The sequence below is a fragment of the Streptopelia decaocto genome, assembly GCF_964273445.1.
Source record: "Streptopelia decaocto genome assembly, chromosome: 2".
In the NCBI taxonomy this organism is placed as follows: Eukaryota; Metazoa; Chordata; class Aves; order Columbiformes; family Columbidae; genus Streptopelia; species Streptopelia decaocto.
The window spans coordinates 32,309,944-32,333,937 of NC_138655.1; the positions used below are offsets into that span (position 1 = coordinate 32,309,944).

The following is a 23,994-nucleotide window of genomic DNA, read 5'->3' on the forward strand; positions in this document are numbered from 1 at the left end:
TCTCCTGAGGCTGATCAGCTCTCCCTCACTGTCAGGATAGGATTTGCCTCTTTGTTTTCTATCCCGAGGAGCAACGGGAAAGTGTACACAATGGCCATAACGCTATTATAGGCTTTGGAATTTTTAATTTAATTGTAATGGGTGAAGAACTGTTGCATTACTCTCCTGTCTTCTTTCCACAGCTTTAATGAAACCACTGCAGCTGTTCTCCTTTTAAAAGCAAGATCAGCAATCTCAGCTTGACAGAGCTACTGTGCAATATGTTTCTTTTGTTGTTGTTGTTGTTGTTTGTTGTTTTAGGAAAATGTTGTAATCATTATGCAAGAAAGGCCTATTTGCTACCTCTGCAAACAAATTTGGCTTCTTTTTTTTCCCAGCCACCCTAGTTTGCACGTATTTGTTCTGACTGAACATTAAAAGCTCACATTGGTGTGAGATGAGAACATGAACTGTAATTATCCTTCTAATTCTCGCTTTCATACCATATTTCTGCTACTCCACCTGACACTGAGGTTCTGTAGTGATTACTTCATTAGTGATGAAGAATGGTCTAATCAGTTAAAGTATTGGTAGAAAACTCTTGTTTGCCGATACTAGGAGGAGGCACCAACTTTTCCCCTTTCTTTCTTTTTTGAGAAAAGTGCATCTGAATGATAGTGACCCAGTGAACATTAGAGCATTAATCACCTCCCTTTGTCTCATCTATGCAAAGTAGGATTAAAGTTAAAAAGATGACTGCTTAATCCCTTTGATTTTCTTTTACTAAATAAATATTAATGTACAAATCAATCAGATCCTGTAGTATAACACACACAATATACACTATGAAAGGTTATGTAAATTACGCTCAATTTTACAAGCATGCCATTAATGAAAAGAGCCCCCATGCTTCCCCTTTTCACCCCCAAAATCCCTATTAAATTTGGAAGTTCAAGTTAATAAGCCTGCTAAATATAAAGCTTAGCCATTGATTCCATATTCCTTTTTCCTTTTAAGAAATTTGCTGCCTCAATCATTTTAGGAATTAATAAAATCATATTTACTGTGTTTATTCATATGTCGATACTCCCAATCTGTAAATCTTTCACCATTTAATCTCTTTAACTCTGACCAAAGTTAGTTTACCTTAGACGTTTTAAACTCACATGGAACTAAATTAAATAGAAGCAGCTAGAAAATTAATCCTAATTGTCTTCACTAAAAATCACACTGCCTGTTTCTGTCACCTATTCTCAAACACTGTGAAAGAGATCATTTGCATTTATAGCTTTTAAGAAACAAATTACAGAAATGTAGCTTTTTCTTCATTAAACTTAAGCCTGATTTAACAAACATGTAATATTAACAAAAGTATACTAAAAATAATGGTGTAAATATAGTAGTATAGTCTTATAAAGTGTGAATTATTAGGAACTTTGTGATTTTACTAATGTCTGAATGTATTGCTTGTCAGCACATTCAGAAGGTAAGACTGAATTGCAAATCTAGCAAAGAATGACCAGAGAGTCAAAATGGCTCTGTAGTATTCACCTAACCTCTCTGTTGTCTCAAAATCAACTCTGAAATAAATAAATGTCACAGTACTTTTTCGTTTGCCTAATACTAATTTACCTGTATGCTAAAAATGTTGCAATCGTCTTTCCAAAAGTTATCACAAGGCAGGTAGTCAAGAAACATTCCAGTTCCTGGGGAGATACTACAACTCCAGATTACTTCAGAAAGAGTCTTGATGAAAACAAAAAATAAAGAATCGTGCTTTTGAGCACATTTACAAGAGTGCAAGACTCTTTCAATTATGCATCTGAAAAAAAAAAAAAGCTATGGGTATTGTAAATCATGTGAAACATGTAAATATTACTCTGTATTAAAATCAGCCTGGTCAGTGAAAATACAGGACATTTTTTAAACAGTTTGGTTATTAATAAAGCATTTGTTTTTTCTACAATATTATCATGACAAATTTGTTTTGTATTGCCAAGATCAGCTAGGCATTTTGTTTTTATTATGCATAGTCTTTTGCCATTTTTTTGCTCTGCAAGTTAATTTGACTGCTGTGCATAAGTGAAGTGAGCAATTCAGTAATTAACTTTTGTGTTTTAAAATGTATGAACTTTAATTAGATTTCATTATAAACAAACAAATGTCAACCATAATTATAAGCTCCTTGGTTTAACCACATATTATCCCTTTTCAAACAAACTTGATGTCAGACAAATTAAAATCAAGCAGCCAGCAATTTTGAGTTGAATTTTACATGATCTGCCAGTAACCTGATTACTTTAACTTCAATATCATTACAGGAAAAGTATTTCAGGAAAAATAATTACAAGAATTCCAACAGGAGACAAGCTTAATTGTATTGATTCAAAAGATGCATGTATATAGGAACCTTGCTGAAGGAATAATGCTATCTTAAATCTACAGTTACTATTAAAATGATATTGTCTGACATGAAAAAGGCAACTTGAGATTGGTGTCTGGAAAGGTACAGGAGGTACAAAACTAACTGAAATAATTATCTTTACCGTATTATACTTTAAGCAACAAAATATCAATGTGGAACAACTTCAAGGCATGAAGGTTTGCAGGTTTATTTACTGACTGGTGTATCTATTAGTACCAGGAACAAGTGGAGCTGTCAGGACATAATGAAGGTAAATGATTAGTTAGCACAGAGACTGAGCTCTTCTTCAATGCAATAAGAGTTAATTAAAGTTTACCACCAAACATCAACCAAAGCAGGATGTTGATCAGGTTTCAGCATTAAGTGCAAACAGACAATGGTTGGCAGCAATTAGTGCAGCTATCAAATGACATGCAATGATAATTATACATTTAAAACAGCTAAAGGGCTTGTGGAAGGGAGGGAAGAATCTCATCAGCTTCTTTGACTATGTACAGTCAAAGTGCAGGAAACAGGTATCAGATATTTCACTTCAATACTGTAAATCAATAGAATTAAAAAAAAAAAAAGGTTGTACAAGCACATTATCTGAAAGAGGGTGATTCACTGTACATGAAATGGAAGAAATCTGCAGACAACTCTTAACAAAGATAAGTACTATTTAGATTAAATAAATTACTCTGCTGCTGCCACTCATGCTGACACGCATAAACAGAGAAGTGTTTGGGGTTTAAAGGCTAGTGGCAGCAGCTTTGTTACACATTTCTATGCCAGACTCAAGTTTACCTGGTATCTTTCGTCCCTGTGGCCATGCACAAGAAGGCCCAGAAGGATGACGGGCCTGAAGCCCGTGACCACAAAAGGCAGTTTCACACAGTAGCTGCGAGCCCGCTCTGAGGGAGCCTGGGGTTCCCAGAGGCGATCACCTGGGGTCTGAGCCACGGCCTAAGGCTCTGCCACACACCCCTGGCTCTCCACCCCCTCCCATCAGCAGACATGCTCCTTCTGCCTGCTCCCAACTTACGCCCAAGTTTTGGGAAAGAAAAAGGGAAGCCAGAGCTTCCAGCCATGGACAAACGCTGTGCAATGCAGGTCAGCGACACAGACACGCCAGTAACCCAGCACACAGTGAGGGCCAGTGCCGTCCTCCACCGTGCCTCTGTTCTGTTTTCAGGGCCTTGCGTAATGGTGGCAGCTACTGGATCAGCGATACAACGGAGCCGGTACCAAATTTAATTTTCATCTCAACCTTCCATTAAACCCAAAGGAAAGATGATAAACCTGCAGCGGTACCTCTAACAGCAACACCAGACAAAAGAAAAACTGCTCTCAGCCCAGCACTGACAGTCGACTGAAGCCCCTCAGCATGGATCTGTGAAGTCAAAACACCCCCAATTCTGCAATATCGAACACAGAAAGCACAGCAAAACAGGTCCCTTCTGCAGGCAAATAGCCATTACTAACTGGTGTAGTGAGACAGACAATTATATACAGACATCTATTACTCAGACAATTCCTCACTAACCGTTCCATGCACTGGAGATGGAATAACTCACTCCCGCTCACTCCTTTTGGGCTGGCATAGTGCAGGTAGTGGGATTACCTGGTTAAGCACCTACACAGTTCTACAGCAGCTGAACAGCTCTGGCAAGTAGGATCCCCACCTCAAAGAAATCAAGATTTCTGCAGCTTTTTAACGGACAATGGAGTGGCAAAAGCACTCCACTTTTCCTAGGTGTGTAACAGGAAGCAAGACAAGGCTTACAAAAAGACCAGTAGCAGGTTTCCAAGAAAGCTAAGCTGTGACAAATTAAAATCCAATGATGAAAGGGGCAAAGGAGTTAGGTAGTAGGACTCATTGCTGCAGGGTACCATTGAGATCATGAATTTACAAAGGTTAAAAAAGAGAATGGAAACTGGCTGCCAAAAGTAATTTCGCATTGTAATGAATGTGAACACACACACACATACACACAAAAATAAGGGATACAAAACATTGCTTTTCAGAGATCTAAAAAAAAATGGCATTTGCAATCATGGCAAGGCAGGCACATACAATAGGTCATCCCACATCTGCCTATTGTGATATTCTTCAGAAGCACCTTCTACAGACCAGTCAAAGAGAGAAGAGGCTAGTCACACCATAGTCCCAGTTTGGTGATCAGTATGTTCCTACAGTATGGATTACGCCTCCTGAGTAAAGAAGTGTCTGCAGCAGCGAGACTGCCCTTAGCTTTTATTTTAAATAACCCATGCAAAAAGATCATCAGCATCAGTTCAGATTTAAATATATTGTATTATTTTCCACTGTGTCAAATTCAGCAAACCTTATTTTAAGATTGCGAAGACCACATTTATTTTAAATACACTTTTTTTTTTTTCTAGAAGCAAACCCGTGTACATATGCAAAATGCATTAAGATGGGGTTTTTTATAATGTTGGCTACCAATTGTGATTTTTGTTGGAATGTGTATACGTCCACTTTGCTAAAATTATTTTAATAAATGCCTTACTGTTTTGCATAGTTCCTGGGCTGCAGCCTAGAGAAGTTCTACAGATTTTTTTTTTCCCTAACAAACCTCATTTTCTCAACTAATTCTGTTATGCTAGGGATTTGTGCACAGAGTTGGCTAATCCCAGTATTTCCCTAGAGCTGCATCTAAGCTATGGCCCACTCCCAGCACAAAAGTGTCTCCAAAAGCCCTTTCACCCCCTTCAGCACTGATACACTCATTGGTCCTGACATTTTCACTTCAGCCATGACAAATGAGCTGATGGCTGTGATCAGATTGCACACGAGGACTGCTTTATCAAAGACGTATCATTAACTCTCATCACTGTCTTCCATTATGACTCTCTTGGTCAAATCTGTTGTGAAAATGCAAGTCAGTTTAAAAACATACCCTAAACATAGCAACAAACAAACTTCATTAAAAAGCAGAAAAGAAAACCAGACTCAGACAGGATCAGAAAGAGACTAGCGTTAACTAAATGTTTCTCTGGGGATTTAAGTAACTGTACTCAACCTCTGCCCCAGTGCAAACATGGCAGTTGACCGTCTTCGAAAGGTCCCTTCCCCCATCGCGGACTGCTAGCACTACTTTGCCTTTTTTAGAGAAACAAAAATAAAGCAACAGTGATCAAATATGACTAAAAATGAAGTCAACTTTTTTTCTTTCCTTTTTTTTTTTTTTGTCTCTGAACTACTTCGCATTACTGTGTCTGCTTTTATCAAAATACGTTTCTCAAATTAATCCCTTAAAGAATATAAAATTTTTGCTTGAATCGCAGCCACATAATCATACTGTTTTCTGACTCACGTTAAAAACACAAGCATAAAGCGCTGTCTGAAACGGAAATCTCTCAGTTCACTATGAATACCGCAACCTTTCTGTCAAGTTAGAACCTAAGTTCCAGTTACACAGTTCTTGTTACATCTAGAGGGTTTACAAAGTATATATTTGTTGTAACCTCTTCTAGCAATTCATCTGAGAATACACATCTAGCGGAGTCAACTGTAACACAACAGATCTTGGGAATGGAGGTCATGCTTTGAGATAAAGTGCTATTCACTTCTGGACCATGCAAGAAGCTCTTTATTCCTGTTCTTATTGGCATCAGTTCCCCCTTACCAGAGCAAGAACAAAGCCAAGTGCTCGTGTGAGGTTTATGAATAAATCAGAGGTGAGCCACTTTAAGTGCTGCCCATGATTTCCTTGTTGACAGTGAGCACTTAAACAGGCTTCTATGACCAGCAACTCCTGGCAAACCTTAATGGCTCCTAATCTGTACCCTGCTTCATTTCAGGAAAGAAATGACCTACCCCAATTTTTCTCAAGTCTTCACCTCTAGGGCAACTACTGTCCCCCCTTTTTAGAAATTCACGTTCAGGCACTGTCCCATTTCAGTGCCAAGTTTTCATGAAACACACAACATAAAAATCACTATTTTCTTCCTAGTAAACAAATGACAGCTAATAAAAAATTATTACGCTGTGCAGCCTAAGTAATTCCCAGACAAGCCATTACACAATTCAGTGTTTGTTTAAATTGCATAGATTTTTAAATGAACCTAAAAGATTTCTAATATATTTGCCTCTGATTATTAAAATAATGTAAAAATATGCTGGGAGCAGATTCAGCCCTTCTGTGCAGCTACAGCTGAAACCAGGAATGTTTATAAATCACTGCCATTGTATGTATTTAAAAAATTCAAACAGCCTCAAAATCTATTTTTAGATAATGATAACATTGAAAAACAAACTGATATCAACTCAGCGCTGGGCCAAAGAACTCTGCTTCGTTAATATTAACATCCAATTGTGGCAAGACACTAGGTGTTTCAGTACGTACGTCTTTGATGCACAAAACCACTCAGAGGCTTACGCTGTTCAACATTAAAGCGGCAGCCTGCGTGGGGAATACATTTCAACATGCAATGAAATCCTTCATTTTTAAGGTGTCTCCCCCCCAGCACCACCCCTTTTTGGACGTGTCACAACCTCCAGATGGCTGAATTGACTCTGTAGTAGCTGAGTTATTGTCAGGCTCCCAGTTTCTGTTCTATTTAAACGCTAACATTTTTTGACTCCATTGTCTCTTGTTGCTTTTCCACCCACTCGGAGGAAAAAAAAAAGTTGTGGCCCCACCGCAAGGCCGGGCCGAGGCCGGGGCCTGGGCTGGTGGCCAGGGCCGGGGCTGATGGCCAGGGCTGGGGCTGATGGCTGGGGCCGGGGCTGATGGTCGGGGTCGGGGCTGATGGTCGGGGCTGGGGCTGATGGCTGGGGTTGGGGCCAGTGGCTGCAGCTGGCTGAACTGCGACGGATGCCTCAGCCGGTGGCACTGTTCTTTGAAAGGACCTGATCCAAACCCAGGGAAATCAATAGGGAAGCGCTGCACTTTGGACAAGGCCCTTGGTCAAAACTGGGAACTACAGCAGCGCTGGGGAAATCACCGATCAACAGAGCACTTGGGATTAAAACTCCAGTGATGCTTTTCACTGGAGTGAGAAATCACATTTTGTCTCCCTACAGCCATCAGCTGGTCCTACTGGATAAAAAGTCCCTTATCAGACAGCTGTGCTGCAGTAGGGTGGCTCATGGTGGTTTGTGCATGGGGTGACACTTCCCACCCCAGAAATGGCTGCACTGCAATGGCAAATCAACTGACTTTTTTTGGTGAGCAGTTCATAAAACTCAGAGGAACTGAGGGATTAAGGGGTGACATTTGCCATATAGTGGAATAATTTATTTTAGAAATGTTATATTTTCTTTAATTTAAACCCTCAGTGCTGTAAACAACATCAATAACCATATTTCAGTATAAGAAATATAAAAGGACCAGAGTGAAGCCCATAGGAATGAGTCCCCTAAGGAGCTTCTTTTCACTCAGAACCTTATTTTCTGGCATGGGGAAGGCATGTGAAGTGTTAGGTATTAAACAGGGAGAAACTCTTACTGGAAGGTGGAGGGACAGCCATGGTTTCTCATACAGGAAAACCGCCTGCATTTGAAACCATCATGCAACACTTGGCAAATCCAAGGATTCTTTCCCCCCACCCCTCTTCTTACAAAAGCTCTGGCCTTCAGAATACCAAAAATCAAAGGATCCTTCTCAACAACTGAAGGGAGAGAAGGAAGTTATGTTTTTGTTATTCTTCAAAAAGATATTATTCTGACTTGTTACATTACCATCTTCTGGAACAAGTGTGGAAATAACTGGGATTACTCCAGATTTCCATCAGTGCCCCAAACGCTGGAGCACTACCAGTGACAGGTGCCTTGTCATGTCAGATTAGGTAAATTTATAAGGCAACCTCGGCATCAAAATAGGGAAGAGCAAGCCTTTAGCAGCCACTGCTCTCAGACCCTCAGCTCTGCTATTACCTGGTATAAGGGATAGAACTGACCCTCATCAGCTTCTCTGGAAAACCTCTTTCTTACAGACTCTTGCAGTACCTTCTGCACGAAGCACATAATCCTTAAAAATGGAAACGGTAGTACGAAAAGAGGAGATGAAACCTTTTAATTTTTATTTTATCAGATTATTGTAAATTGGTAACTAAAGGCCTGATTCTTTTTCCACTAATATAAAAAAAATATGTCTTACCAGTTTTACACCCATATTACTTCTCTAATTTCAGAGAAGTTATTGTTAATTTAGTTTGGGGAGTGAATTTGGTTCTTTTGGGTTTACATGTCTTAGCATCACATCAACACAGGCATTTCAAAAGGATGTCTTTGTTTCAGAAGCAAAATGTTTGTCTATTTAAATACCATTTTAGATGTATGTCTAGTGTGTGCATCACTTGTTCTGCAGACACCACTGCAGCTTATATGGTAAATGGTTGTTTTCAGAGTCACCGTGGTCTATCACGTACATAAAGCCTTGACCTGGAGGACCATAACACTTTCTTTGGAGATGGTACAGCCTATCAGATAATTGTAAGTGCTAAAAGTCTGCTAATTTTGTCTGTAAAGAAATCCAAATTTCTGGGCTTTAAAATTGTTACCAAAACTACCAAAAGCAAACAAAATATAATTTGGACAAATTAATATCTAATTTTTTTTTAATCAAAAGCTGATTCTGAGTAATGTGGCCTTACAGAATAGTGTCTTAATATGACAAACTTTTATTTTGATCATATAATTATGATCATATAATTCTGATATTATTTTGATCATATTATTTTGATAATATAATATATAATTTTTATATAATTATATAAATCATATTATTTAGCTAAACCATTCCTCAGAATATTTTATTTGAGCAGAAAAAGTAATTACTCAACAAGCCTGCCATCCAATCTGGTACAAACTTTTCTGGCTTAGTTTGGAACTCAGCAAAAGCTGCAGTAATAATGAAAATTCTGGTATAAGAGTGCTATAGAGTGACAATTAAAAAAAGGAATAGAGTATTAAAGACTAAATCTGCTGCTCTTATTTATGCAAAACAAGTTTATCTCTACAGATCTGCTGAATCTGGCTATCAATAAATGGGTTTATTACCCTTTTCAAAAACAACAAATCTCAACAACAACCAAACAGAACCTACTAGGTTTGTTTTACCTGCTAGATAAAAGCAACCTGTATGTGCCTTTTAGTTTCTTCTGTCTGTGCATCTGTTCACATAAACATATTCTGCATTACATCTTATTCTGTAAAATCTTGAATCCCAATATCTCAGTGTGCTGGGTTTCTGCCCATTCAGTAAGAATGCAGACATCACATAAGTTATTATTAACCCATATGTTATCCAGTTCCACAGTGGCTGGAACTTTGCCAGAGACAACACATGGTGCTTGGTTAACAATATTTTAAAATATAAATGAATTTATTTTTTAAATTAACACATTCTTCTTATGGAAATACACAAATAAGCTGTTCCCAGAATGGAACAATAACCCCTAAGCATGTTCCTTTAAAATAAGTTTAAAAGAATTTCATAAAGTTAGCGATAAAACAGTCTCCAATCCCACAAAAAGTTTTTAACTTCTTCTTTAAAGAGAGAGGTTTTGTGACTTTATTCTTACCAAGCACTTTTTGCATTTACAGTGTTACCTCATTTATCCATAAATAACCCTAATTTCTTAGAGGCATCTCTAACTGTTTAAATATTATCAGATCAAGCCCGGTACTGAACCAACAAACCTTTTTAAACAAATGTTCTGCAAACTAAAAAAAAAAAAAACCAACCATCTCTCAAACATGTTAATATTTAGTCTAACTACCCACAGTTTTCCACAGTAGCTCTAAATCAGTAATTACGTTGACCTGAAAAAAACAGAAAGCCTATTTAATATGCATCCATACAAATAATTATTCACACTGCATTTGATTTACATACGTACAAAAGAAGCACTTTCAAAAGTGGCTCAACACTTATGGTATTTTAACTGCCCTAATTACTGTTGAGAGAACATAATTAGAAGCACTGATCACATTGTCAACAGCTAACCAGTTGCAGCCCTGGCTGGGGGCCTGATCCTGCTCCGGTTGGAATCAGTGGGGGCGAGCACTGATTGCAGGAGGAGGCCGGGGCCCTTCTTGCCACCTGAATCTACCAGAATTCTGCATGTTTTAAGCAACCTGAGGACACTGACGCAGTCATGACAAAAAACCCGCTCCTTGTGTGCATGTATCAATTTCTATTTTGGTAAGCTATCTCTATTTTCAAAGCTCAATGAAGAGAGTAACTTTTTCCCCAACAAGGCTTCTATATCACTTAAACACTTAGAACTGAGTCAGAATTCATAACTTTTTCCAAAAGAGAAATAGTTTAATAATTAAAACAGATATTGACTAAACCCCACTTCCTTGAATACCAAACTTTATTAGATTATTATGCATTGATGTATAATTTCCATTGGCAACTTTTAAAATAGCTCCTTCCCTCCCTGCTGGCCCCCCTCCTCCCTCTCTCTTTCCCCCAGGCAAAGTGCTGGGAATCCTCGATACCCAATAGTCAATATTTGGTTTGCCTGTCATGTTCTTGGAGCTCCGCTCCATACAAACCTGTGTTTCCCATCCTTTCACTGCACTACTCTCATACATATTACTTCACACGATGATGGAAACTCGGGGCATCTTAGCAAGTTGCTGAAATCTGAGCTTCTGCTTGTTTTCTCAAACCTTGGACAAACATAACTTTAGGGAGAGCTGAACATAGGCATAAAGAAAGAGGAGCCTGCATTTTCATCTTCCTTTCATCTCAGTCATTCAGTCAACCATTCAGTGCCCTATTCAACAGAGCTTTTCATTATGCAAAAAAATGCTAATCCTTTTCCGATGCTTTCACACTTGTATAAACCCCCATTCCTTCGACTGAAAAGCAATTATATCAGTTTACCTTTCTGTCAAAAACAGGATTAATATTCCAATACCAGAATCTCCTTTATTTTCCTATCTTTTGCTTTAGGAAACTAGAGATTATTAGTGGAGGTATTCCTTAGAGCAAGAATACATTATTTTAAATATGATTATTTTAGCCAAAGCAAGAGGGGGGAAGGGGAGGGAGAGAAAAAACTTCAGTTGCTGCGGAAACTCTTTTCAGTGACAGAACTGACCTTCCCTTTGCAGAGGCCTGAATAGAATGAGCCTCACTCTGGTCTATTAATCAGAAACAAATTATGAAAGAATGTGGCTGGACTGGTTGACACTATCCTGTCTTGGGAGACTCAGTAACAGCCTAGTAACAATGTCCTCTTCATGGGTAATGAACAGCCATGACAAATGGGGCAGAGAAACTATTTATTTGCATATGCAAATTCTCACACAAGGGAAACATGTACAAACAAGTGTCATTGTAAGGTGGATTAGGCAAACAACGCTTTCTTTTTAGGACATTCTGCAGCCCAGAACATTAGTCAGCACAATTAAACCAGTCTCCATGGAGACTAATGAAATTTCACCATGGTATGAGTTAAATTAGATAGCTAGTTATGTGTTTTCACAATCCAACTTGAAATCCATTATTGTTTCAGAACAATACAGCAATTGTGCCTGGCTGATCTTTGCCAGCTCAACAAGCTCCTAAGTTGACAATTTGCATATGTTAATATAATTAAGCACTAATTACATGAAACTTGTACATATTCACATGCACTTTCCCTGGGCGCTTCTCAGTTTGAACCTTGGCCAAGTCTTTAACCCTTTGACTGAATTTGGAGCAGCAAAGCTCTGCCTTCTGGGTACAGCCCCAAGGCAGATGCAGAAAAGCTCTTCATTTATAAACACAAAGCTTAACCTGGCTTCTCATATTTCTATCAACAAGGCAAGAAAACATTTTTGTATGTGTTGGGGTAGGAGAATGGAGGGAGGCTCAACTGGAAGTTCTTTAGAGACCCAGATCTGATGCCCTTTTTGCATATGAAAATACAAATATTTACCCACATAACAGGTTACGAACACATATATTGTCATTGTCACAGGTTCTTCAAGACTCCAATAGTCAAAAACTAGACTGAGTTTTATGTCAGTGCTTTCAGAGACGCAAAAATGGGAATGAGAAAAGGAAAAAAGAGCAAGCAGTAACTAATGAGCTTTACATAAATATATGCAGAGGCAATTAAGCAGTGTTAATTACTATGACAGCAGTTAATTGAATATAATTAGATATTTTAAGCTACTGACTAAGGCATAGTTAAGATTAATTTTATTGAGATTAATTGTAAATAAGAATAGATTAACTCTGTGTTTTGACAGGCATAAAAAGTAGTTCTGCAAATTAACCAGGAGAGCAGAAACCAGCACAAAAATCATATATTATTTTAATGTCACACCTCAGAATCATCTGCTCAATAAACATGACTTTTCAAACCCAAACAGACAGGAATCTTGAAGAAAAACAAACAGCTTGCAGAGATTAAAGAGCCTTTTGTCCTTTTTCATGTGCATTTCTTTTAGCAGACTAAATTAAGCGAGTCTGGTGTATGTTTTTAGGAAGGAACATTTCACACTGAATGGAAAAAATGTTCTATCACATATGAAATTCATGCAGCTGTGCGGAACTTGGTCCAGATGGTCTAAGACTATAAAACAACACTAAATGATAGACAGTAGGGCCTTCCCAAGATTATGTGATAAAGTCACAACCTCGTATTTTGACCTAAATTTTCTGTCATGTATTGTTTCCTTCCAGATCAGATAGCTCCATTTTAATTTTTAACTGATCCTGAATATTCAATGGAAACTCTTAATAAACATTGCTGATAAGCATCTGAGCAGAAATCATAAAATATTTACAAAATGCCCCTTAGCTTCATTAAAACAATGCTGAATCCAAAGTGCAGAAAACTGCCCTGGCTCTCCCCACAATACTAAACTGTTCACGCCACTTAGCTCAAATAGGTAAAAACGCCTGGTTTTAAATATGCTTCAAAGAATATCCAAAACACTTTCTACCAGCAGATTAATTCATGCATGCTGTTTAAGAAAATTAACAACAAGGCTGAAGAATGCTGAACAAATCACTAAAAAGAAAGGAGCTTCAATTGATTTTGAAATAAATCAATAGGTGATTAACACAATATTTTTAAAGCAGTAGAATGTATATATATTATATAAACATATATATTATATTTTCAATACCTTTTTAGCTCTTAATCGAACAAGGGCTTTACAACAGTGAGCATGTCCCTATATTGACTACCAACTTCTTTGGAATGCCTTTAGTCTTTTATAACGAAAATCCAAAAACGGTCTGTGAAACAAGGCTACGACAAGCCATTCTGCAGTGAAAGATTTTAAATCATCCAGCCTCTTCTAATAGACTTGAGACTTATTGAGGTAGAAACCATAAAAAATGAAGAAGGGAAATTTAATCCCTGAAATATTGATTTGCACATTAATATCATATAGGCAGAGGGCAATTTGGCTTCATGGAAATGACACATTGTCGACCCTTGGTGAAGTCAGAGCCAATCTAACTGCTGAACATGTCTGAATCTCAAGAGTTATTAAGGGCTTCCCTTCTTGCCTTTATGACTTTTCTTCAGCCTACCAATGCAATCTTAAATGTATTATCTTTAAGAAATAATTGTAAAACCTCAGGGGTTTTCCAGTTAATGGAAGGGAGGCTAAACCACATCAGATTCTGAAATGCAACATTAAACCCTTGCAATCAACAAAACCACCTCAATTCTCATCCATCCAGTGCAGGATCTAATATTGTTATTAAAGATAATCAAATTTCATTGTGTAAATTTAGGCTCATGGTCAGAATGGAAGCAGTAAATTCTGCAATATTAAACAGTGATTTTTCTCGGCCCCCTTTATATGATCTTTGCTGGTGTACCATCCTCACAAATAAACCTAAACTATTCAAAAATAGAGGAACAAAACCGTCTCCCTATTCTGAACGATGTATGCAATGCCATTTATCATGCCCACAGCTTTCCTTTAGTTTTAACTTGATCTAGCAGTTAAGTTTCATTTTAGAGAATAATAAAGCAGTATCACTGCATAAACCAAACAGCAGGTACTATTACTGTGACTTACACAGATGGTTACCTGACCTTTCTTTGTTCCTTGGGTAGGTTTCACTTTTGCAGATTTACGACTTTTCCCTCTATATTTCATTGACCCTCTATGTTCATTATCATAAAAACGAAAACTATTGAATACATGTTTATGTTGACAAAGTCCAAAAACCCCAAGACTAAAGGATAAAGAGATGCTACAATGCACTGTGTGGATCTCTAGATCGTACAGTATAAATATTCAAGCACAGATAGCACGAATAACTGAATAATCCTAGTGAGCCCCAGCTCTGGAGCCAGGTGCAAGAGGTTAAAACAGCTGGCTACCCATCTTTTATTTTGTGTGCCTTCCTACCGACTGAAACCGCAAACCCTGAAAACTAGCAGATATTCCCTCAAGGTTGATTGTCTGATTTTTTTCATTTCAACCAGTTTAGTAGGATCCCCTAGTCGAGAAAAGACAGAAACTCCTTAAATACAGTCAGCTGAATAGGAAGTGGAGCAATGATGGTTAAGGATCTTCCCCCCCACACACACACCCCAACCTTCAACCCCCCGTTTATTTCCACAATCTTCTTTGTGCACCTTCCCGTCCAAATGTTTGTATTCCTTATTTCAAAGAAAAGCACTCCGGATCGTTCTGTCAGTTTTGCCAGTAAATATAAAGTAAAACAAGTGTTGATGGCACTGAGAGTGTTACATACCCAGGCTGTGTTTTTGCATTGCTCTCAATGGAAGCGATCGATGCCCATGTCACAGTCGCGTCCCAATCGCAGCCAAGTCTCTGCCTCAATCTAACCAACAACAGCCAGGGCTGCAAAGGCTTCTCGCTACCTCTTCCATCCATCCACCACCAAACTAAAAATATAATGCTACATATGATCTTTTTAAACACTCCACCACCGCTCCTAAGGATCGAGCCACTGCAAATCCAGGGGAAACACAATTGGGAAAAAAAAAAAAAAATACACCATCAAAAAAAAAAACCTCTCAGCAACCACCCCAAAAGCACCCGAGCCCTCTCTTTCCACTCTTGCTCTCCTCCTGCCAACTACATAATCCTTGATTAAAAACGGAACAAGGCTAATAAAAAAGAAAATTGAAAAAAAAAAAAAAAGAAAAAAAAAAGAGGAGGACGGAATGGAGCCGAGGAAATGCAACTGTCAGAAAACGGGATGGTCAGACTTCCTGAGTGAACCTGCCTGTGTCTGGCTTAATGTAAATCCACCATCTTCAGCCTGGCAAGTTGTCTTTTGGTTGGGCTTTTTTTTTTTTTTTTTTTTTTTTTTTTTTTTTTTTTTGGTGGGGAGGGGGGTGTTATGTTTGCGATCTCTGCCTTGGTACCTAAGGAGGAAGAGGAGGAGGAGGGTGTGTTATTGAATGGTGGCTAAAGCCTCCTCGGGACGGCGCTGAGGTGAAACAGGCTGAACCCGACTGATGTGCCTCCTCTCTCGGTTGGACCCAGTGCCCTAAGCAGCCGATGAGAGACCCCCGGCCGCCCGGCTCGCAGGTAACAAAAGAAATACCAACCCGTGCATTTTCTGCTGCCGCTGCTGGGGAGGCTGGGGGGGGGGTGAAAGAAGATGCAGGAGGGGGGAGTGGAGGGGAACCGCTGTAAGTTGGCATCGGATGAGGGGAAAGTTTATTAGCATTTTTGCAGGAAATTTCATGTTAAGCAAGAGAGGGAAGCAGGGACGCGTCTGCCATTAGCCGCCGTGATGGGAAGGGATGCACTTGATTCTGGCACAAGCAGTTAGAACAGGAACCGAACTGCAACTGCATTCTTGCTGTCTATAAGCTCTTTTTTCTTTTTCTCTTTCATTTTTTTTTTTTTTTTGTTCGGCTGGGGTTTTTTTGTTTATGTTTTTGGTTTTGTTTTTGTTTTTAAACACCTCAGTCTTCGGTTTAAAAAAAACATGGATGCCTGTCCCGCAAAACAACCGCCCCCTCCCCCTTTCAAAAATCTCAGAAAAGCTACGCTGAAAGCAGCGTCCGACCCTGCCCGCGAGGAGCCTTTGGTACGGCGCGGAGCGGCGCGCCGCGGAGCGACACGGCGGGGATGCCGAGGGCTCCGCCGCCGCCTGGCCGGCAGCAGCCCGCAGGCAAAGGCAGCCACGCATCCCAACCCCGCTGGCGGGGCCGTGCCGCTCCGCGTCGCTCCGGGCCGAGCCGGGCCGGGCCGGGCCGCCTCCCCGCGCCAGGCGGCGAAACTGACAGAGAAGCAGAGCGCTCTCCTAACGGGCTCCTCTTCCTCCTGCTGCCAGAGACGGCAGCCGGCAGCGCGATCCCCCTGCGCACACATACACACACACACCTGCACAGCCACCCCTGCCTCTGCTCCTGAGAAACCTACCTGCAAAATAAATGGGGAGGGGGGGACAGGGGAAAAAGCACCCCACACCTTCTCCTGTACACACGCACGCATTCACGGTCCCCATTGCCCTGCTGGCATCCCCCCCCACCCCGCCCGAAAGCGAAAGTTTAGGAGGCCGAGGGGGGTGGAGATGGGGAGGAGAGGGAAGGAGGGTGGGAGAGCGGAATGCGCCTTCAAAAAGCACCTCAAAGTTTGGGGGGGACGAAGCTGCGAAACAAGAGTACGAGCTCTGAAGGGGCTGGCAGGCAATGACTTCTGACAGCCGTAACGTCTTTCCTAATCTGACAGTATTCCCCCGCTGTCCGAGCTCTCTACTAAAATAGAGTGAAATAAAAAGTGGGGAGCACCCCCCGAACCTCTTCTGGAAACTGAGCAGGGTCCTCCACTTAATTCAAAAGTTACAGCCCGAGACAGGAAAAAAAAAAAAAAAAAAAGCCCACAGCCCCAAACCAAAACAGAAAAAAATACACAAACAAAACGTAACCCCCGGAATAAAAGAGAAAGGGAGAGAGGGAAAGAAAGGAGAGAGAAAAGCAGCCCCTCCTTCCCAAATGAGAGCAAATACGGTACCTAAAAATGGGGAAACAGGCAGAAAAAGGGGGGAGAGAGAGAGGGGAGAGATACATGGGATGTGGGGATGTGAGTGTGTGTGTGTATGTGAGAGAGAGAGAAAGAGGCACAGAGAGAGGGGGAGAGAGAGAGAGAGCGAGAGCGAAATATCAAAGATTGTGCAAGATCAGCCTGGAAAGATAATCGATACTCGACCTAAATTTAACACAAACTACTCAATAAAAGTTAAAGAAAAAACTTACTTTCCATTTCCCCTCGCAGTTCCTACTGGATCTTCGCCTCTTTTTTTTGTTTTGCTTTATTTACTTAACAGCTGATCACATCCAAGTAAACGAGAGAAGGTTCATTAAAAAAATAATAAAAAAAAAATAATCCTCCAACTTTATTGGGTGAAAATAAAAATGATTGAGCAAGAAGTGGGGGGCATGGAGCGGTCCTTTGGGGTCCGGGAGTTGTTAAAGCATGTGCCGACCGCGGTCTCGCTGTTTGGTTGTGAAGGGGTTGGGAAAAGGAGGAAAGGAAATGAAAATCCGATATGTCTTTATTCTGCTAATTATTATCGTTTTAGCCCTGTTTAAAAAAATGGCTGATTAAGTTGAGTGCGCATGTCTTTGTGTGTCTATTCCCGATATGCACTCTGGGAATGAGAGAGAGAGAGAGAGGAGAGAGAGAGAGGGAGAGAGAGAGAGGAGAGAGAGCGACGGAGAGCGAGAGAAAGGGAGAGGAGAGGGGAGAGGAGAGGAGAGGGAGAGGTGTAATTAGTGAGGTGATCAACATTCTCCGGGCTGCAAATGACGCGCAGCGCCGGAGCCGGGGAAGCCGGAGCTGCCGCGGCTGCCGAGGGCTCGCCGGGGCTGCGGGAGCCACAGAGCCAGCCCAGAGAAGAAGGGGCAGCAGAAAGGAGCTCATGGATACAAACACAAGTCTGCAAACTTCATTAGTAACACAGACACACACGCACAGCCACACGAAGTAGATGGCTAGGGAAAATTAAAAAAAAAACAAAAAAACAAAAAAACAAACAACAAGAAGGGGGCAACCAACTTGCTTTTTAAACTGTTCGGGAACTTAAATGAAACGGGTCCACATTAATTATTCTATCAGGGAGATATTTCTTTCTTTCTCTTCCCTTTTCTCTTTTAATGGGGATTTAATGAAAAATATATGTTTGAACTGGGATAATGAATGTATGACACCTCTGAAAAAGGAAAGATAATATATCTAAGATGGGGAATAACTGTCCATACAAAGATAAAGTTGGATTTATTTACACATAAGCACACGCACACATGTACGCACTCACACCCTACTTTGTATTTACACATATGCACATACATTCCACGTACACACAGTCACACAAAACATAACACACTTTATTTGGTGGTTGCCATGTAATTACTTGAAGAAATCAACAAAGTAAAAAGCAAAGCCTTCCAGAATATGCAATATCAACTGTAAACAGCCTTATCAAAATGAAGTAAATATCAGTCCAAGGAAAGAATTTCTTTGCATACAATACAAGTTTCATTCATATACATGCATCGTCTTCCACTTTCCTTACAAGTATTGCTATTTTATTAATATTTTACCTACTATATTTTACCAGACACATTTCATTCTTGCGGGGGGGGGAGATTATTATGATGAAAACTAGGGTAAAATGTACAGATGTCATTATAAATCGGAATCTTCTACAAATATTTTCCTGTGTGGGATTTAAGAAGATTGCTTCTCATTTGAAAATCTAATTATCTTAACCTAATACTGCAGATGTGAATATGACTGACACTTTCATTAAAAGATAATTAACTAAAACTAGGAATAGACATACTTTAAAATACTCCCTACTGAAGATAAAACCACGACTATTCAAAGAGCATCTGAATACACCGCAGGAACACGTGCAGATTTTCGATAATGCTATTCCAGAAATGGATATACCAGAAATGGTCACTAAGTCACAGTCACATGCAAGAGATATTTACAGTACCAAGGACCCCGCACAGATGAACCATAACCTTAGAGCTGACATGCCTTTGAAGTTCGCGATTCCTGCGACACATGTCAAAACCTTAGGCCTTAAACACCAAAAACCAGCAGGAAGGTTTTATCGCAACCTTCCATTAAAAGTGTGCATGCAAAACAACAAACCAGTAAAACCTGGATGGCAGAAATATGCAACTCTCTGGGCCCTAAACCTTCTGCTCCAGGAGAACATTTTGTAAGTACTGGAACTAACGCTAATAGGAAAATCCCCACCTGATGATGAATTAAAGCTGCCCTTAAGGAAGTATAGGCCAGTGTCAGGGAACTGAGTGTCTAAAAGCAGATGTTTAAGGTCAGAGTGAAGGTCCTGATAGTTTGGGAGGGGAAAAAAAAAAAAAAAAAAAAAAAAAGAAGAGGTCTTCAGAGAGGGGAGGGAAAAAAAAAATAAAAAGATTGCCAGCCTGAAAGTACAGCTATTCCAAAAATCGGAGCCTGCCAATAAAGTGGTGAACACAGAAAGAGCCCTACCCCAATCCAGAGAAACCTTATCCTTATTTCAAACTTCAGGAAAATCTCCAAAACTCGAACTTAAGGAAAAGTCAGGGGCACCTGAGGGTTTCTGAGAGCAACTTTATTCCTTTTTTAAACCTCACCTAAGCATTACACCAGCTCATCAGTGAAAAAAAATGTGAGCATACGTATGCAGATTTCCACAGGAACGGCTCCCTGAGAATGAATGTAATAGGGAAACTAGTGATATTCTGCATCGTCGTTTGCAGGGTGGAAAAAAAAAATGCTAACAAAGAGTGAAAATGAAATCTCCGAAACCCGTTTACAGTTATCAGATTGAGGGGCTATGATGGAAAGAGGGATTTTAGGCTTAAATTGTAGGCAAAAGGGTGCATTGTCCATTCAAGTGCATGCCTGAAGGTTGGTAACATATTTCCTGAGACTAAAGACAATTAAATACAATATGATGAAGAAACACCTGAGAACAATACATCTATTTCAAATTCAAGTGAAAAAACACATATACGTAATGTAACAGAAGAATAAGGAAACCAAGATAATTTAGTTTTAAAGTCGTTCCCCCGCACCTCCCCCACCACCTCCTTTATTCCTAGTGCTTTTTTCCTGGTGAAACATCAATATCATTAATGTCATTAATGTCAAAACACCAAACGTCAGAACAGTCAAGTCATTCTTTTTTGGCTGTAGATTTTTTTCCCTTTCTCTTTTCTTGGAGGGGGATATAGGTTTATGGTGTTCTTGAATTACAGCTTAAGGAACAAAGAGGGGGGGATAGAGGCAGGAATTGCGAGGGGAGAGTCCACATTTACCAGGGTTTCTTCTGCCACTGTTTACTGTCCTTCCTAATGTTTTAAATCTCATCTCTCTTTCTCTGTCTCTCTCTATCCTTAAAAATAGTAGCTACCGGGGAAGAGGAAGGAGGGTGTAGGGGAAAAAAAAAAAAAAAGCCACTACGGGATGTTAACAGTTTAGAAGAAACCCTGGGATCGCCACGTAGCTAGGAAAAATCGAAGAAGGTTAATTCCGGGAGGCAGCAGAAGCAGGTTTGTGGGATGTGATAAGAGCGGAGCGCGGCGCGGGCTGGGGGAGGCAGGCGAGGAGGACCCGGGGCCGGCGCGGCTGCGGTCCGGCTGCGGCTGCGGTGCGTGGCGGCGGGCGGGCTCCCCGGCGGCGCGGCCCGGCCCGGCCCGGCTCCCGCTCCCCTCTCTCTCCTCCCTCTCTCGCTCAGCTGTTCGCCCCCGAAGACTCACGCCTAACCTCTCAGCTCCGCTCCTCTGGTCTCGGCGGACCCCCCGCCCACCTCCTCCGAACTTCTCTTGCAGGCACCGTTACATGTTTGGGGATTTTTTCGAGCCTCCTGTTGAAACCACAAAAATTCTGATAGTGACGTTACATTTGAAAGAGAGGGAAGGGGGAGAAAAATTCGAAAAACCCCTCAGCCTTGTCTGTCCTTCCAGCACCTCCAGCCTCAGCCCCAAGGAAAACTTATTGGCCTGGGCGAGACGGATCTGGTGGGGGCCAAAGACCGAGACTGACCATTCTTTAATAGACAAAGAAATCCCAGCCCAAACCGGGCTCTGTTACACCACGTCTCTCCGCCAAGCTAATTTCACTCCCTAAATCTGCGCTGCGGACACACAGGGGCACAAGGATCTGCATAATTACAGCCACAGCCGCTCCCCTTTTTAATAAACCGCCATAATTCCCTAATAAACGTCCCCTTCCCCCACCGTCCCCTCTCCCCAGACCCCAACCCAAGGGAAAGGGGATCCGTGTCTTTTTACTGCGTTCCTTAAGTCTATAGATGAGCTCAGTTTGAAACGAGGTATTACAAGATTTCAGTGTTACAGACCCTTTATCTGAGCTACAGACACTTTCAGATCCCCAGCCCCCACCTCCTCTCCTTTTTGTTGTCTCTTCTTCTCCCGGGGGCTATTTGACAAAGGCAGTGTGTTAACTAACATTTTTGTTTAACTCAGCAACTTCTTTTCAAAACATACTTAAACCTGATAGCAATCTCTTGTACTTTTTTTTTTTTTTTCTTCCCGATATGAAATTGACTCTGAACCCAAAGCGTTGGCTATTATTAATTATTTCTTTCTTTGCAGGTATCACGTATATAAATACATTGTTAATTTACAACGCACCTCCCCCCCCCCCAATCAAACACATTCCAGTACACACAAAAAAGGGCGGGGGTGGGGGGAACGAAGAGAGAGGAGGGAAAGAAAACAAAACCCCCCGATCTGATTCCTGGAAAGTTTTGTTCGAAAAGGAAATAAAACAACAATAACATATTATATTTCAGTTCTGCCCTTCACTGACACAGATTTGGCTTCCACCTACTGAAAGTGCGTCTAACGAGCAATGACCTAAGAGAAAAATCACAGCAGAATAGCACAGACATCTCGCTGAGATTTTGAGCTAAATATCGCTGTTCCCGATTGGCTTTTTGTTGTTGTTGTTATTGTTATTTTGGCTGGAGCCGCACAAAAACGCGCACCCGGACGTTACTATAAATAAAAGCCTTCCAGGTCTAAGTCTGCTGCCGGCGTTTCCTCCGGAGCCTTAACAGCCCTTTTTCAGCTCCTTTCTTGGGCAGATCGCGGGGATTAAATGCCCTGAACCTGAGCTCCTGGCCTTGGATGGGAAGGGAAAGAAAAAGGGAGAGGGAGAGAGAGAAAGGAGCGGGTGAAGGAGCCAGGCGCCCTCTGGGCTTTCAGAGGTCAGCGCTTTGACAGTGCTCTGACCTCCCTCCCCTCCCGGCAACCACCCCAGTGTTTATAAACAAAAACAGTCAGGACTAGCCCCAAACAATAGCAATTCACCAACTTCACAGGCACTTCACTAGCTCTTATGCAAATCAAGGAAAACGACCGCTTACCACCGCTCTCCCCCCTCCATCCCCTCCCGAAAGCCCAAGAGCATATTTCCAGCAGTGATATATCCAAGGGAAAAAAATGTACATTCTATCCTGGAAAAGGACAAAAAGGGACTTCAGAAATAAAACGGTTCTGGTAGAAAGACAGACAAAAAGGGAGAAAAAGCCAATAAAACTACCGATCTTACTGCAGAAAGAGGAAAGTTATGAAATATTTATACCTAAATCCAGCAATCCACACTGCCAATAAAACACGAATCTTTGTTGTGTAGACAATACGCTAAACTACCTCTGCGACAAACAGCGATTATAAAGCAACCAGGAAAAGTTATTTTAGCCCAAGGAGCCAAGTTTTCAAAGAAAACGTGTGGATTTTACAGCTAAATAAAAGCCACCACCTCTGTGTTATCCGTAAAAACTACACATAAATTAAAAGCACCGTTAAAAGAAAAAACCTTCCAGCAAGCAAACTGCACATCTGATCTGACTTATAAAAGAGTATAATCAAAACCATCTTTAATTACAAAAAGCAGCAAGCGAAAACTAAATGAATCAATGCTTTCTCCCCAAAACATTGTCCGCCAAGGTATAGAAATGATAGTTCTATAGTCCTGCATTAAAGCGTAACTGAAACTCCACTGTTCAGGAATTGATTACGCGATAAGGAAAAAAGAAAAAAAAAAACGTAAAGGAAAAAAATAAAGGTACTAATGATTTTCAAACTTTTGTTTAAAAATGATGAAGATCAGAAAAGATTGGAAGAAAAGTTAAAGGAAATATACCTCAAGAGAAAAAAGACCATCTCCTTTTCTTCTTTGTCTATCAGTCTCCAGTTAAAGCATATGGAAAATGTTTTCAAAATGCCTAGATTTGGCACATTGTCATTGCAAAGAGAGGAGCGCAGTGATGCTGTTATAGAAAATGGGAAATAAATTCAGGATTGGGTGCTGCCTCCTTCAATGCGGATTTATCTAAGTTTAATTTAATATTCCGCAATCACTGTATGATCGCATATAATTCACCAAGATTTTTAAGGGCTTTGCCTAAATATGTTGACCACAGGCACAAAGTAATTTAATCAGATTATTTCCTTCTTTTATTTGTGTTTATTTTTCTCATTAGAAACACTTTAAATTGCAATTGTAAATAATAGAAATGATGGAATATTAGGTTTGAGGTGAACAAACGCTCAAAGAAGGCATTAGCTTTATTAAAATCATTCTGAACGTAAAATCAAAAAGCACAAAATGGTTGTTTGTAAAACACTAA

General features: G+C 40.5%; 1 protein-coding gene across 1 annotated transcript in view; it reads right to left on the minus strand.

The window, feature by feature from the left end:
- ZFHX4 (zinc finger homeobox 4) overlaps nt 1–21,581 on the minus strand; it is a 153,994-nt gene extending 132,413 nt beyond the window's left edge. The window contains exon 1 of the mRNA XM_082045664.1: nt 17,570–21,581. The gene's annotated coding sequence lies outside the window, so the exon portion shown is untranslated. The remainder of the gene's footprint in view (nt 1–17,569) is intronic.
- Between the last annotated feature and the right edge of the window lie 2,413 nt (nt 21,582–23,994).